The sequence below is a fragment of the Bufo bufo genome, chromosome 2 (genome assembly GCF_905171765.1).
Source record: "Bufo bufo chromosome 2, aBufBuf1.1, whole genome shotgun sequence".
Taxonomy (NCBI): Eukaryota; Metazoa; Chordata; class Amphibia; order Anura; family Bufonidae; genus Bufo; species Bufo bufo.
Window position 1 is genome coordinate 350,160,197 of NC_053390.1, and position 12,956 is coordinate 350,173,152.

The 12,956-nt window shown below is 45.2% G+C and overlaps 1 protein-coding gene across 2 annotated transcripts in view; it reads right to left on the reverse strand.

Annotated features, from left to right (window-relative positions):
- Nucleotides 1-12,956, reverse strand: part of SMC5 (structural maintenance of chromosomes 5) — a 208,356-nt gene that overhangs the window by 646 nt on the left and 194,754 nt on the right. The window lies entirely within an intron of this gene.

Consider the following 12,956-nt stretch of genomic DNA (forward strand, 5'->3'; position numbering starts at 1 on the left):
GTCTATCTCATATGTTAGTTTCACCTTTTAAGTTGCATTACTGAAATAAATGAACTTTGCACGATATTCAAATTTTTTGAGTTCCACCTGTATACTGCTCGTTTCCAGGGACTACAGCATCTGCTGCAGAGCAGATACAAGGTGGCCAGCTGTACGAGTGCCTATGTGTGCTCCCATGGTTCCGGCCACCAGAGAGGCTGGCACTTTTTCCAAGAATGGTCATCGCTGCTGGACTGCAGGGTGGTCGTAACCATGGAAACAAAGTGTATAATGTAAGGGAAAAATGAATCAAGCCAGCAAAAGAGGCAATATGGATATCACAATACACTGTATTTGCTTTTAGACAATATTAATAGACGTGGGATATGTCAGAAAATAGTATTGGTGAGATCAGAGCAGTGAGATCCTCAGTGAATGCTAATATAAAGGGGCATCAATGAGTTGAAAAACACTGTGCCCCTTTGGCCTGTCTTAGAGCCAATTTCAGGCCACAGACTGAAGGCAAGAGATACCAACTACAGCTGTAGGGATACAGCATTCTAGTGACTGTTGGAAGGTTTTGGGGCCAAGACCCAATCAATACCCATCTTCTGTAGTACACGCACAAAGTCAGCAATATCAGATCTGTGAGGGTTCAACACCCAGGACCCCCAAAGATCAGCTGTTAGAAGAGGCAGGGCAATCCACGTGTCCGGCGGCCTCTTTGTGACGCCACCATACATCGGTCACAGTCGAGTTGCAGCTCAGCCCCATTCACGTCAATGAGGCTGAGCTGCAATACCAAGCTTTTTTTCATGCAGCTTTTTTACTTGATTTTTTATTTTAACCAATGGGTATTCACTTCAAAGCTGGAATTTCAGCTTGAGGTTTTTGATGCAGATCTGCCAAAAAAGGTGGAAAAGCACAAAAAAAAACCTTCATGGACTTAAATGGCGCTGTTTTTTCTGCCTTCTCTTCATTTAAATGGAAGATGCAGCACTGATTCTGCCCCAAGATAGGACATGCTTTTTTTTTTTTTTTTACACATGTAAAAAATAAAAGTTCCGATTCCCATTGAGATGAATAAGAGGCTGCTTTGAGGTGTTTTTTGCAGCCAATTTTGAGGCAGAAATACTCAAAACTCTGCTCCAAAATTTAACTTTTTTTTGCCAGTTGGTTGTGTCTTATTTCACTTACGAGCCAATGAGGCTTGTTTCATATTTGCGCTATTCATCTCCAGCAGGCTTTTCCGGCAGAGGAGCAACATGTCGGGAGATGTCTGGATCCGGAACTGCCAGATGCGTTTTTTGTCCGTCTGCTTCTTGGTATATTTGGCAGGTTGCAGCCGGATCTCTTTAACGCAAATGTGAAACAGGCCTGAGACTAAGCGGTTTTGCCTGTGTGTCTGAAGGAGTCTAAAGGCTGGTGCTTAAGCGAGGACACTGCAATGCATTTGGGATCAATAGACAGTCTAGGCCATATACTAGACAGTAACAGGTACATTTTTTTTTTGCAGTTGGAAGTCTATGGCAAAAACTTCAGCATGACTAATGTGTGAATAAACACTTGGGTTGAACAATTTTCTAGGTCAGTTTAATATCTGGTGCACCTGTCAAGAATTGCCCTTAAACAGCATTCAATGTGTCCACTGTATAGCCATGCTAAACAAAGTTTGGGTGTTGGAGCGTACAGCTGGGCAGTACATTAGTAGGATATGTCTGTCTGTCAGTGGCACAGCAGGAGATGGCACTGCTCATATTTTTTTTGAAGGGTGCCACTGAGAGGGTTCTTCAACCACACAATCAATATTGCAGAAAAATCCAGGGCACTTGCTCTTGTGTATCAATTTCAATAGATGTTTATTAATTGTAAATTCAGGAAAGTCAATCTCGATATTTTTCTCCCACTATTTCATTCCAACTTGGGTGGGTTCACATCACGTTTTATGCCTCAGTTTCATGCACACGTTAGAATAAAAAGGATACAAAAACGCAGCACACCAAGTTCTTGTATCGCGCACAGTCCGGTAAAGAAAACGTACACTTTTTTTTACAATGGAACTCTATATGGAACAGATGCCAATAGCATCAGTCTGAGGCATCCATTTAACGTATATTTTTTTTGTATGCGTTAAACGGACAGGAAAAACGTGACTAGGTGACAATGTTTCGGTCAGAATGACCTTTGTCAAGTCGCATCTGGGTGAAGTGGTGTAGCACATGTGGAACGCTGGAGAGAGAGGTGGGTTATAAATGGAGAAAAATAATAATAGTTTAAATATGTAGTAATAAAAGACAGACATAATGCAAGTGTGAAGGAGTAGGTGAAGCAGATGCGTACAAGGGAGTGGGGTCGAATGAGACTAACAGTTCACACAAAGCGTAAACAAAATGGAACTGGACAGGTATGTAAAGGATGGACGGTATAACCAAACATCATAATCAGTATACCATAATGTATAATAAATAATAAACAAGGCCATGCTCCAGAGACCAAAAATAAAGGGTGTGTATAAGCTATAGGAGGTGGGCAAATATATAAGACCTGCAAGGAAAAGGAGGAAGGCCAGCCAGGGGGAACAAACTTGAGAATATATTGAATACATGGCATATAGGAGGTGGACAAGGTAGGCAGCAAAAAAGAACTGACCTGGGTGGAGTGGTGTGGCACTTAGGGAACGCAAGGTCCAGCACATAGTCGTGTCTAAATAGACACGCAAAGCTGAGCCAGATTATTCGGCTGCATAGGGAGTGCGACACAGCTACGTCACTGCGCTCTATTGCGGTGCCGATGTCGTCGCGTAGCGCTCAAGTCATCACCACCAAAATGATGTCGCAAACTTATATGGTTCAGATGGTGTCAAGCGAGGCAGCAACCAGGTAAGGAGTACAAAGACAAGTGCGTCTTGCCTACAGTCAAGCATGATGATGGGAGTGTCATGGTTTGGAGCTGCATGACTGCTGCTGGCTGTGGGGAGCTACAGTTCATTGAGGGAACCATGATTGTCAACACGTATTGTGACATACTGAAGCAGAGCATGATGCCCTCCCTTCGGAAACTGGGCCACAGGCAGTATTCCAACATGATAATGACCCCAAACACCCCTCCAAGATAACCACTGCTTTTCTAAAAAAAAAAACTGAGGGTAAAGGTGCTGGACTGGCCAAGCATGTCTCCAGACCTAAACCCTATTGAGCATCTGTGGGGCATCCTCAACAGGAAGGTGGAGGAGCGCAAGGTCTCTAACATCCACCAGCTCCGTGATGTCGTCATGGAGGAGAGGAAGAGGATTCCAGTGGAAACCTGTAAGCTCTAGTAAACTCCATAACCAAGAGGGTTAAGGCAGTGCTGGAAAATAATGGTGGCCACACAAAATATTAACACTTTGGGCACAATTTGGCCATTTTCACTTAGGGGTGTACTCACTTTTGTTGCCAGTGGTTAAAACATTAATGGCTGTGTGTTGAGTTATTTTGAGGGCATACAAATTGACACCGTTATACAAGCTGTACAGTGACTACTTTATACTGCATTGAAGTGTCCCATCGTCAGTGTTGTCCCATGAAAAAAATATAATAAAATATTTACAAAGATGTGAGGGGTGGACTCACTTTTGTGAGATACTGTATATGGAGAAGAGAGAATGTTTGGAAAAAATAAATAGAAAAAGTAAATGAATAGTCGAGTGAGTGGATGCAGGTTGTAGTATGCATCAATGAATGTATCTCTGAAGAATAAATACACTACTCACAAAAAGTTAGGGATATTTGGCTTCTGGCTGAAATTTCAGGATGAACCTAAAATCCACTCTAACCTTTACAGGTGAACTTAACCACCTCAGCCCCCAGTGCTTAAACACCCTGAAAGACCAGGCCACTTTTTACACTTCTGACCTACACTACTTTCACCGTTTATTGCTCGGTCATGCAACTTACCACCCAAATGAATTTTACCTCCTTTTCTTCTCACTAATAGAGCTTTCATTTGGTGGTATTTCATTGCTGCTGACATTTTTACTTTTTTTGTTATTAATCGAAATTTAACGATTTTTTTGCAAAAAAATGACATTTTTCACTTTCAGTTGTAAAATTTTGCAAAAAAAAACGACATCCATATAGAAATTTTGCTCTAAATTTATAGTTCTACATGTCTTTGATAAAAAAAAAATGTTTGGGTAAAAAAAAAATGGTTTGGGTAAAAGTTATAGCGTTTACAAACTATGGTACAAAAATGTGAATTTCCGCTTTTTGAAGCAGCTCTGACTTTCTGAGCACCTGTCATGTTTCCTGAGGTTCTACAATGCCCAGACAGTACAAACACCCCACAAATGACCCCATTTCTGAAAGTACACACCCTAAGGTATTCGCTGATGGGCATAGTGAGTTCATAGAACTTTTTATTTTTTGTCACAAGTTAGCGGAAAATGATGATTTTTTTTTTTTTTTTTTCTTACAAAGTCTCATATTCCACTAACTTGTGACAAAAAATAAAAAGTTCTATGAACTCACTATGCCCATCAGCGAATACCTTGGGGTCTCTTCTTTCCAAAATGGGGTCACTTGTGGGGTAGTTATACTGCCCTGGCATTCTAGGGGCCCAAATGTGTGGTAAGGAGTTTGAAATCAAATTCTGTAAAAAATGACCTGTGAAATCCGAAAGGTGCTCTTTGGAATATGGGCCCCTTTGCCCACCTAGGCTGCAAAAAAGTGTCACACATCTGGTATCTCCGTACTCAGGAGAAGGTGGGGAATGTGTTTTGGGGTGTCATTTTATATATACCCATGCTGGGTGAGAGAAATATCTTGGCAAAAGACAACTTTTCCCATTTTTTTATACAAAGTTGTCATTTGACCAAGATATTTATCTCACCCAGCATGGGTATATGTAAAAAGACACCCCAAAACACATTCCTCAACTTCTCCTGAGTACGGGGATACCAGATGTGTGACACTTTTTTGCAGCCTAGGTGGGCAAAGGGGCCCATATTCCAAAGAGCACCTTTCGGATTTCACTCGTCATTTTTTACTGAATTTGATTTCAAACTCCTTACCACACATTTGGGCCCCTAGAATACCAGGGCAGTATAACTACCCCACAAGTGACCCCATTTTGGAAAGAAGACACCCCAAGGTATTCCGTGAGGGGCATGGCGAGTTCCTAGAATTTTTTATTTTTTGTCACAAGTTAGTGGAAAATGATGATTTTTTTTTTTTTTTCATACAAAGTCTCATATTCCACAAACTTGTGACAAAAAATAAAAACTTCCATGAACTCACTATGCCAATCAGCGAATACCTTGGGGTCTCTTCTTTCCAAAATGGGGTCACTTGTGGGGTAGTTATACTGCCCTGGCATTCTAGGGGCCCAAATGTGTGGTAAGTAGGTAAATGACCTGTGAAATCCGAAAGGTGCTCTTTGGAATGTGGGCCCCTTTGCCCACCTAGGCTGCAAAAAAGTGTCACACATCTGGTATCTCTGTATTCAGGAGAAGTTGAGGAATGTGTTTTGGGGTGTCTTTTTACATATACCCATGCTGGGTGAGATAAATATCTTGGTCAAATGCCAACTTTGTATAAAAAAATGGGAAAAGTTGTCTTTTGCCAAGATATTTCTCTCACCCAGCATGGGTATATGTAAAATGACACCCCAAAACACATTCCCCAACTTCTCCCGATTACGGAGATACCAGATGTGTGACACTTTTTTGCAGCCTAGGTGGGCAAAGGGGCCCATATTCAAAAGAGCTCCTTTCGGATTTCACAGGTCATTTTTTACAGAATTTGATTTCAAACTCCTTACCACACATTTGGGCCCCTAGAATGCCAGGGCAGTATAACTACCCCACAAGTGACCCTATTTTGGAAAGAAGAGACCCCAAGGTATTCGCTGATGGGCATAGTGAGTTCATGGAACTTTTTATTTTTTGTCACAAGTTAGTGGAATATGAGACTTTGTATGAAAAAAAAAAAAAAAAAAAAAAGCATTTTCCACTAACTCGTGACAAAAAATAAAAAATTCTAGGAACTCGCCATGCCCCTCACGGAATACCTTGGGGTGTCTTCTTTCCAAAATGGGGTCACTTGTGGGGTAGTTATACTGCCCTGGCATTTTCCAGGGGCCCTAATGTGTGGTAAGTAGGTAAATGACCTGTGAAATCCTAAAGGTGCTCTTTGGAATATGGGCCCCTTTGCCCACCTAGGCTGCAAAAAAGTGTCACACATGTGGTATCGCCGTATTCAGGAGAAGTTGGGGAATGTGTTTTGGGGTGTCATTTTACATATACCCATGCTGGGTGAGAGAAATATCTTGGCAAAAGACAACTTTTCCCATTTTTTTATACAAAGTTGGCATTTGACCAAGATATTTCTCTCACCCAGCATGGGTATATGTAAAATGACACCCCAAAACACATTCCCCAACTTCTCCTGAGTACGGCGATACCAGATGTGTGACACTTTTTTGCAGCCTAGATGCGCAAAGGTGCCCAAATTCCTTTTAGGAGGGCATTTTTAGACATTTGGATACCAGACTTCTTCTCACGCTTTGGGGCCCCTAGAATGCCAGGGCAGTATAAATACCCCACATGTGACCCCATTTTGGAAAGAAGACACCCCAAGGTATTCAATGAGGGGCATGGCGAGTTCATAGAAATTTTTTTTTTTTGGCACAAGTTAGCGGAAATTGATATTTTTAATTTTTTTCTCACAAAGTCTCCCGTTCCGCTAACTTGGGACAAAAATTTCAATCTTTCATGGACTCAATATGCCCCTCACGGAATACCTGGGGGTGTCTTCTTACCGAAATGGGGTCACATGTGGGGTATTTATACTGCCCTGGCATTCTAGGGGCCCTAAAGCGTGAGAAGAAGTCTGGAATATAAATGTCTAAAAAATTTTACGCATTTGGATTCCGTGAGGGGTATGGTGAGTTCATGTGAGATTTTATTTTTTGACACAAGTTAGTGGAATATGAGACTTTGTAAGAAAAAAATAAATAAATTCCGCTAACTTGGGCCAAAAAAATATCTGAATGGAGCCTTACAGAGGGGTGATCAATGACAGGGGGGTGATCAATGACAGGGGGTTGATCAATGACAGGGGGGTGATCAATGACAGGGGGGTGATCAATGACAGGGGGGTGATCAGGGAGTCTATATGGGGTGATCACCACAGTCATTGATCACGCCCCTGTAAGGCTTCATTCAGACGTCCGGATGCGTTTTGCGGATCCGATCCATCTATCAGTGCATCCGTAAAAATCATGCGGACGTCTGAATGGAGCTTTACAGGGGGGTAATCAATGACAGGGGGGTGATCAGGGAGTCTATATGGGGTGATCACCACAGTCATTGATCACGCCCCTGTAAGGCTTCATTCAGACGTCCGGATGCGTTTTGCGGATCCGATCCATCTATCAGTGCATCCGTAAAAATCATGCGGACGTCTGAATGGAGCTTTACAGGGGGGTAATCAATGACAGGGGGGTAATCAATGACAGGGGGGTGATCAGGGAGTCTATATGGGGTGATCACCACAGTCATTGATCATGCCCCTGTAAGGCTTCATTCAGACGTCCGGATGCGTTTTGCGGATCCGATCCATCTATCAGTGCATCCGTAAAAATCATGCGGACATCTGAATGGAGCTTTACAGGGGGGTAATCAATGACAGGGGGGTGATCACCACAGTCATTGATCATGCCCCTGTAAGGCTTCATTCAGACGACCGGATGCGTTTTGCGGATCCGATCCATGTATCAGTGCATCCGTAAAAATCATGCGGACATCTGAATGGAGCTTTACAGGGGGGTGATCAGGGAGTCTATATGGGGTGATCACCACAGTCATTGATCATGCCCCTGTAAGGCTTCATTCAGACGTCCGGATGCGTTTTGCGGATCCGATCCATCTATCAGTGGATCCGTAAAAATCATGCGGGCGTCTGAATGGAGCTTTACAGGGGGGTAATCAATGACAGGGGGGTAATCAATGACAGGGGGGTGATCAGGGAGTCTATATGGGGTGATCACCACAGTCATTGATCACGCCCCTGTAAGGCTTCATTCAGACGTCCGGATGCGTTTTGCGGATCCGATCCATCTATCAGTGGATCCGTAAAAATCATGCGGACGTCTGAATGGAGCTTTACAGGGGGTTGATCAATGACAGGGGGGTAATCAATGACAGGGGGGTGATCAGGGAGTCTATATGGGGTGATCAGGGGTGATTAGGGGTGATCAGGGGCTAATAAGGGGTTAAGTGACCGGGGGGGGGGGGGGGTGTAGTGTAGTGTAGTGGTGCTTGGTGCTACTTTACTGAGCTACCTGTGTCCTCTGGTGGTCGATCCAAACAAAGGGGACCACCAGAGGACCAGGTAGCAGGTATATTAGACGCTGTTATCAAAACAGCGTCTAATATACCTGTTAGGGGTTAAAAAAAACACATCTCCAGCCTGCCAGCGAACGATCGCCGCTGGCAGGCTGGAGATCAACTCTCTTACCTTCCGTTCCTGTGAGCGCGCGCGCCTGTGTGCGCGCGTTCACAGGAAGTCTCGCGTCTCGCGAGATGACGCGTATATGCGTGACTGTGCGCAGGGCTGCCACCTCCGGAACGCGATCCTGCGTTAGGCGGTCCGGAGGTGGTTAAAGGGAGTCTGTCATCAAAGTTTCACCTTTTTAACCCTTCCCATAGCTTTCTAGCAGCCTTACAGTTAATAAAAACGTTACCTTTATGAGCAATCCTGGACTTATAAAACCGGCAAAAAACAACTTAGTAGCATATGCAAATGAGGGCTCGCAAGTGCACAGGGGCAGCGTTACCCTCGTAGGTGCCCAGCTAGCTCAGCCTTATTGTCACTTCCCCCCGCCCATTCTTTCCCTCTGACCGCCCATCTACTTCTTGTTTCGCTGAGATCCTGCGCACTCAGTCGGCCTGAGTAGTAGATGGGCGGTCAGAGGGAAAGATTGGGCGGGCAGAGGGAAAGAATGGGCGGGGGGAAGCGACGATAAGGCTGAGCTAGCTGGGCACCTACGAGGGTAACGCCGCCCCTGGGCACTTGCGAGCCCTCATTTGCATATGCTACTAAGTTGTTTTTTGCCGGTCTAGGATTGCTCATAAAGGTAACATTTTTATTAACTGTAAGGCTGCTAGAAAGCTATGGGAAGGGTTAAAAAGGTGAAACTTTGATGACAGACTCCCTTTAATGTGACTTTCTCTAAACTTTTGAATGCACATGTCCATCTGTTCAATGTTTCAGTACTTTTTGCACAACTTGCTGTTGTCTAACAAGGAGCTTAACGGCAAAATTCACAACAGGTGTTTGATTCATGAATCATCCAATAAATTTCCTGGTCCAATTAGAATTGGTATTTAAAAGGGAACCTGTCATCAACTTTATGCTGAGCTCACTCACCGAGGGCAGCATAAAATAGTGACAGAAATGCTGATTTCAGCGGTGTGTCTCTCATGAGCTAAAAGTAAGTGGTTGCTGAGAATCAGCATCATAATCATTGCAGTACAGGCCTTGAAAAGAGTCAAATCTACCTGAGAAGAGTCATGGTTATTCATAATCTCCTGCTCTCCTCGCCCAGCTGCTGATGATTGGCAGTTCTCTCCTAGACAGAGAGGGAGAAAACTAGGTAGAAGACTGTCAGTCATCAGCAGGTGGGCAGGAGAACAGGAATTTATGAATAGCCATGAGTCTTTGGTAGATGTGACTCTTTTCCAGGCCTGGGCTGTAATGATTATGATGCTGGTTCTCGGCAACAACTTACTTTTAGCTGATGTGTGACACACCGCTGAAATCAGCATTTCTGTCACTACTTTATACTGCCCTCAGTACGGTCAGCATAAGGCCTCATGCATGCAGTCCACAAAAACGGCGTCCGTAGGTCCGTGGGTCTTCCTTGATTTTTGGAGGATCCACGGACATTAGGAAAAAGTCGTTTTGGTGTCCGCCTGGCCGTGCGGAGCCAAACTGATCCGTCCTGACAAACAATGCAAGTCAATGGGGACGGATCCGTTTGACGTTGACACAATATGGTGCAATTGGAAACGGATCCGTCCCCCATTGACTTTCAATGTAAAGTCAGGAGTCCCTATTATACCATCGGATCGGAGTTTTCTCCAATCCGATGGTATATTTTAACTTGAAGCGTCCCCATCACCATGGGAACGCCTGTATGTTAGAATATACCATCGGATTTGAGTTAGATCGTGAAAACTCATATCCGACAGTATATTCTAACACAGAGGCGTTCCCATAGTGATGGGGACGCTTTTAGTTAGAATATACTTTGAACTGTGTACATGACTGCCCCCTGCTGCCTGGCAGCACCCGATCTCTTACAGGGGCTGTGATCCGCACAATTAACCCCTCAGGTGCCGCACCTAAGGCTTTAATTGTGCGTATCATAGCCCCCTGTAAGAGATCAGGTGCTGCCAGGCAGGAGGGGGCACACCCTCCTCCCTCCCCAGTTTTAAATTCATTGGTGGCCAGTGCGGCCCCCCCTCCCTCCCCTGTATTACTGTACATTCATTGGTGGCCAGTGCGGCCCCCCCTCCCTCCCTCCCCTGTATTACTGTACATTCATTGGTGGCCAGTGGGGCCCCCCCACTCCCTCCCCTGTATTACTGTAGATTCATTGGTGGCCAGTGTGCCCCCCCTCCTAATTAAAATCACCCCCCATCATTGGTGGCAGCGGAGAGTTCCGATCGGAGTCCCAGTTTAATCGCTGGGACTCCGATCGGTAACCATGGCAACCAGGACGCTACTGCAGTCCTGCTTGCCATGGTTACTTAGCAATTTTAGAAGCATTATACTTACCTTCGCTGGCGCATTGCTTATAGCACAGACCTGTCACTTACCAGTAGGAGGAGCGCCCGGCCGGTCACAGACATCGCAGGTAAGTATAATGCTTCTAAAAATTGCTAAGTAACCATGGCAACCAGGACTGCAGTAGCGTCCTGGTTTCCATGGTTACCGATCGGAGCCCCAGCGATTAAACTGGGACTCCGATCGGAACTCTCCGCTGCCACCAATGATGGGGGAGGGGGGATTTTTAATTAGGAGGGGGGGGGGGGCCGCACTGGCCACCAATGAATGTACAGGAATACAGGGGAGGGAGGGGGGGCCGCACTGGCCACCAATGAATTTAAAACTGGGGAGGGAGGGGGGTGTGCCCCCTCCTACCTGGCAGCACCTGATCTCTTACAGGGGGCTATGATACGCACAATTAACCCCTCAGGTGCAGCACCTGAGGGGTTAATTGTGCGGATCACAGCCGTGTAAGAGATCGGGTGCTGCCAGGCAGCAGGGGGCAGTCATGTACACAGTTCGTAGTATATTCTAACTTGAAGCGTCCCCATCACTATGGGAACGCCTGTGTGTTAGTGAAAACCCATATCCGACAGTATATTCTAAGTGAAAACTCAGCTCTGAAAAAGCTTTTATGCAGACGGATCTGCGATCCGTCTGTGTGAAAGTAGGCTACGGCCACGGATGCCAATCTTGTGTGCATCCGTGTTTTTTCACGGGCCCATTGACTTGAATGGGTCCGTGAACCGTTGTCAGTCAAAAAAATAGGACAGGTCCTATTTTTTTGACGGACAGGAAACACGGATCACGGCCGCGGATGAACTACGGTGCATTTTCAGAGTTTTCAACGGACCCATTGAAAGTCAATGGGTCTGCAGAAAATCACGGAAAATGGAACTACGGCCACGGATGCACACAACGGTCGTGTGCATGAGGCCTAAAGTTGATGACAGGTTCCCTTTAAACAGTCCACCTCATTATGCTGTTCACATTTTGACATGAGACCAAGACGACACCTAACAACTGATCAACAGTACCTTGCAATTGCGAGGCTTCAAGTAGGATGTTCTCAGACGGAAGTGGCCACTGAGCTTAGAAGTGTCACCAGCAGGTTGTAACAGAGATACAGAGAGACAGGAAGGCACAGAAAGGCATAGAAGTGGACGTCCTTTGGCCACATCCCACACTGATGACCGCTTTATTGTGAATAATGCCATGCAGAGCCGGATGATGAATCCCACACAACTCCAGACCATTCGAAACTGTTTACATCAGCATGGTCTGCGTGCTAAATGACCTGCAAGGGTACCCGAACACACCACCAGGCACAGGCATCATCACCTTGCATGGGCCAGGGAGCATCTATACTGGACGAGGCACCAGTGCACCTCAGTGCTGTTCATGATGAAAGTCGTTTCATGCTGAGCAGAAATGATGGCTGCCAATGATGTTGGAGACGCCAAGGAGAGCGCTAACTGTTGTCACCACACAAGCCTTTGGTGGTGGTGGTGGTGTGGACAGATGTGTCTAGACAATACAAAACTGCCCTACATTTTGTGAATGGTACAGTGACAATCCCATACTACTTGAATATCATTAAGGGTCCATTCACACGTTCATAGTGTATTGCAGATCCGCAAAACACCCGGCAGGCACCCCTATAGAACTGCCTATTCTTGTCTGCAATTGCAGACAAGAATAGAACATTTTCTATTTTTTTCAGGAGCCGCGGACTGGATCGGGGCCAAGCTCCGGAAATGCAGATGCGGACAGCCCACTGTGTGCTGTCCGCATCTCTTCTGGCCCCATAGAGAATGAATGGGTCCGAATTTGTTTCGCAACGTTGTGGAATGGATCCGGACCCATTCTACAGACGTGTGAACGGACCCTTTTACAGTCATTGTGCCACTGCATGAACAACATAGGTCTAATTTCATCTTCTTGGATAAGGGTCCATTCACACGTCCGTTGTTTCTTTCCTGATCTGTTCCGTTTTTTGCGGAACAGATCTGGACCAGTTCTGTACCCATTCATTTTCAATGGGTCCTGAAAAAAAAAAAATCTGATATTGAGCTGTCAGATATTTTTCAGGACCCATTGAAAATGAATGGGTACAGAACTGGTCCAGATCTGTTCCGCAAAAAAACGGAACAGATCAGGAAA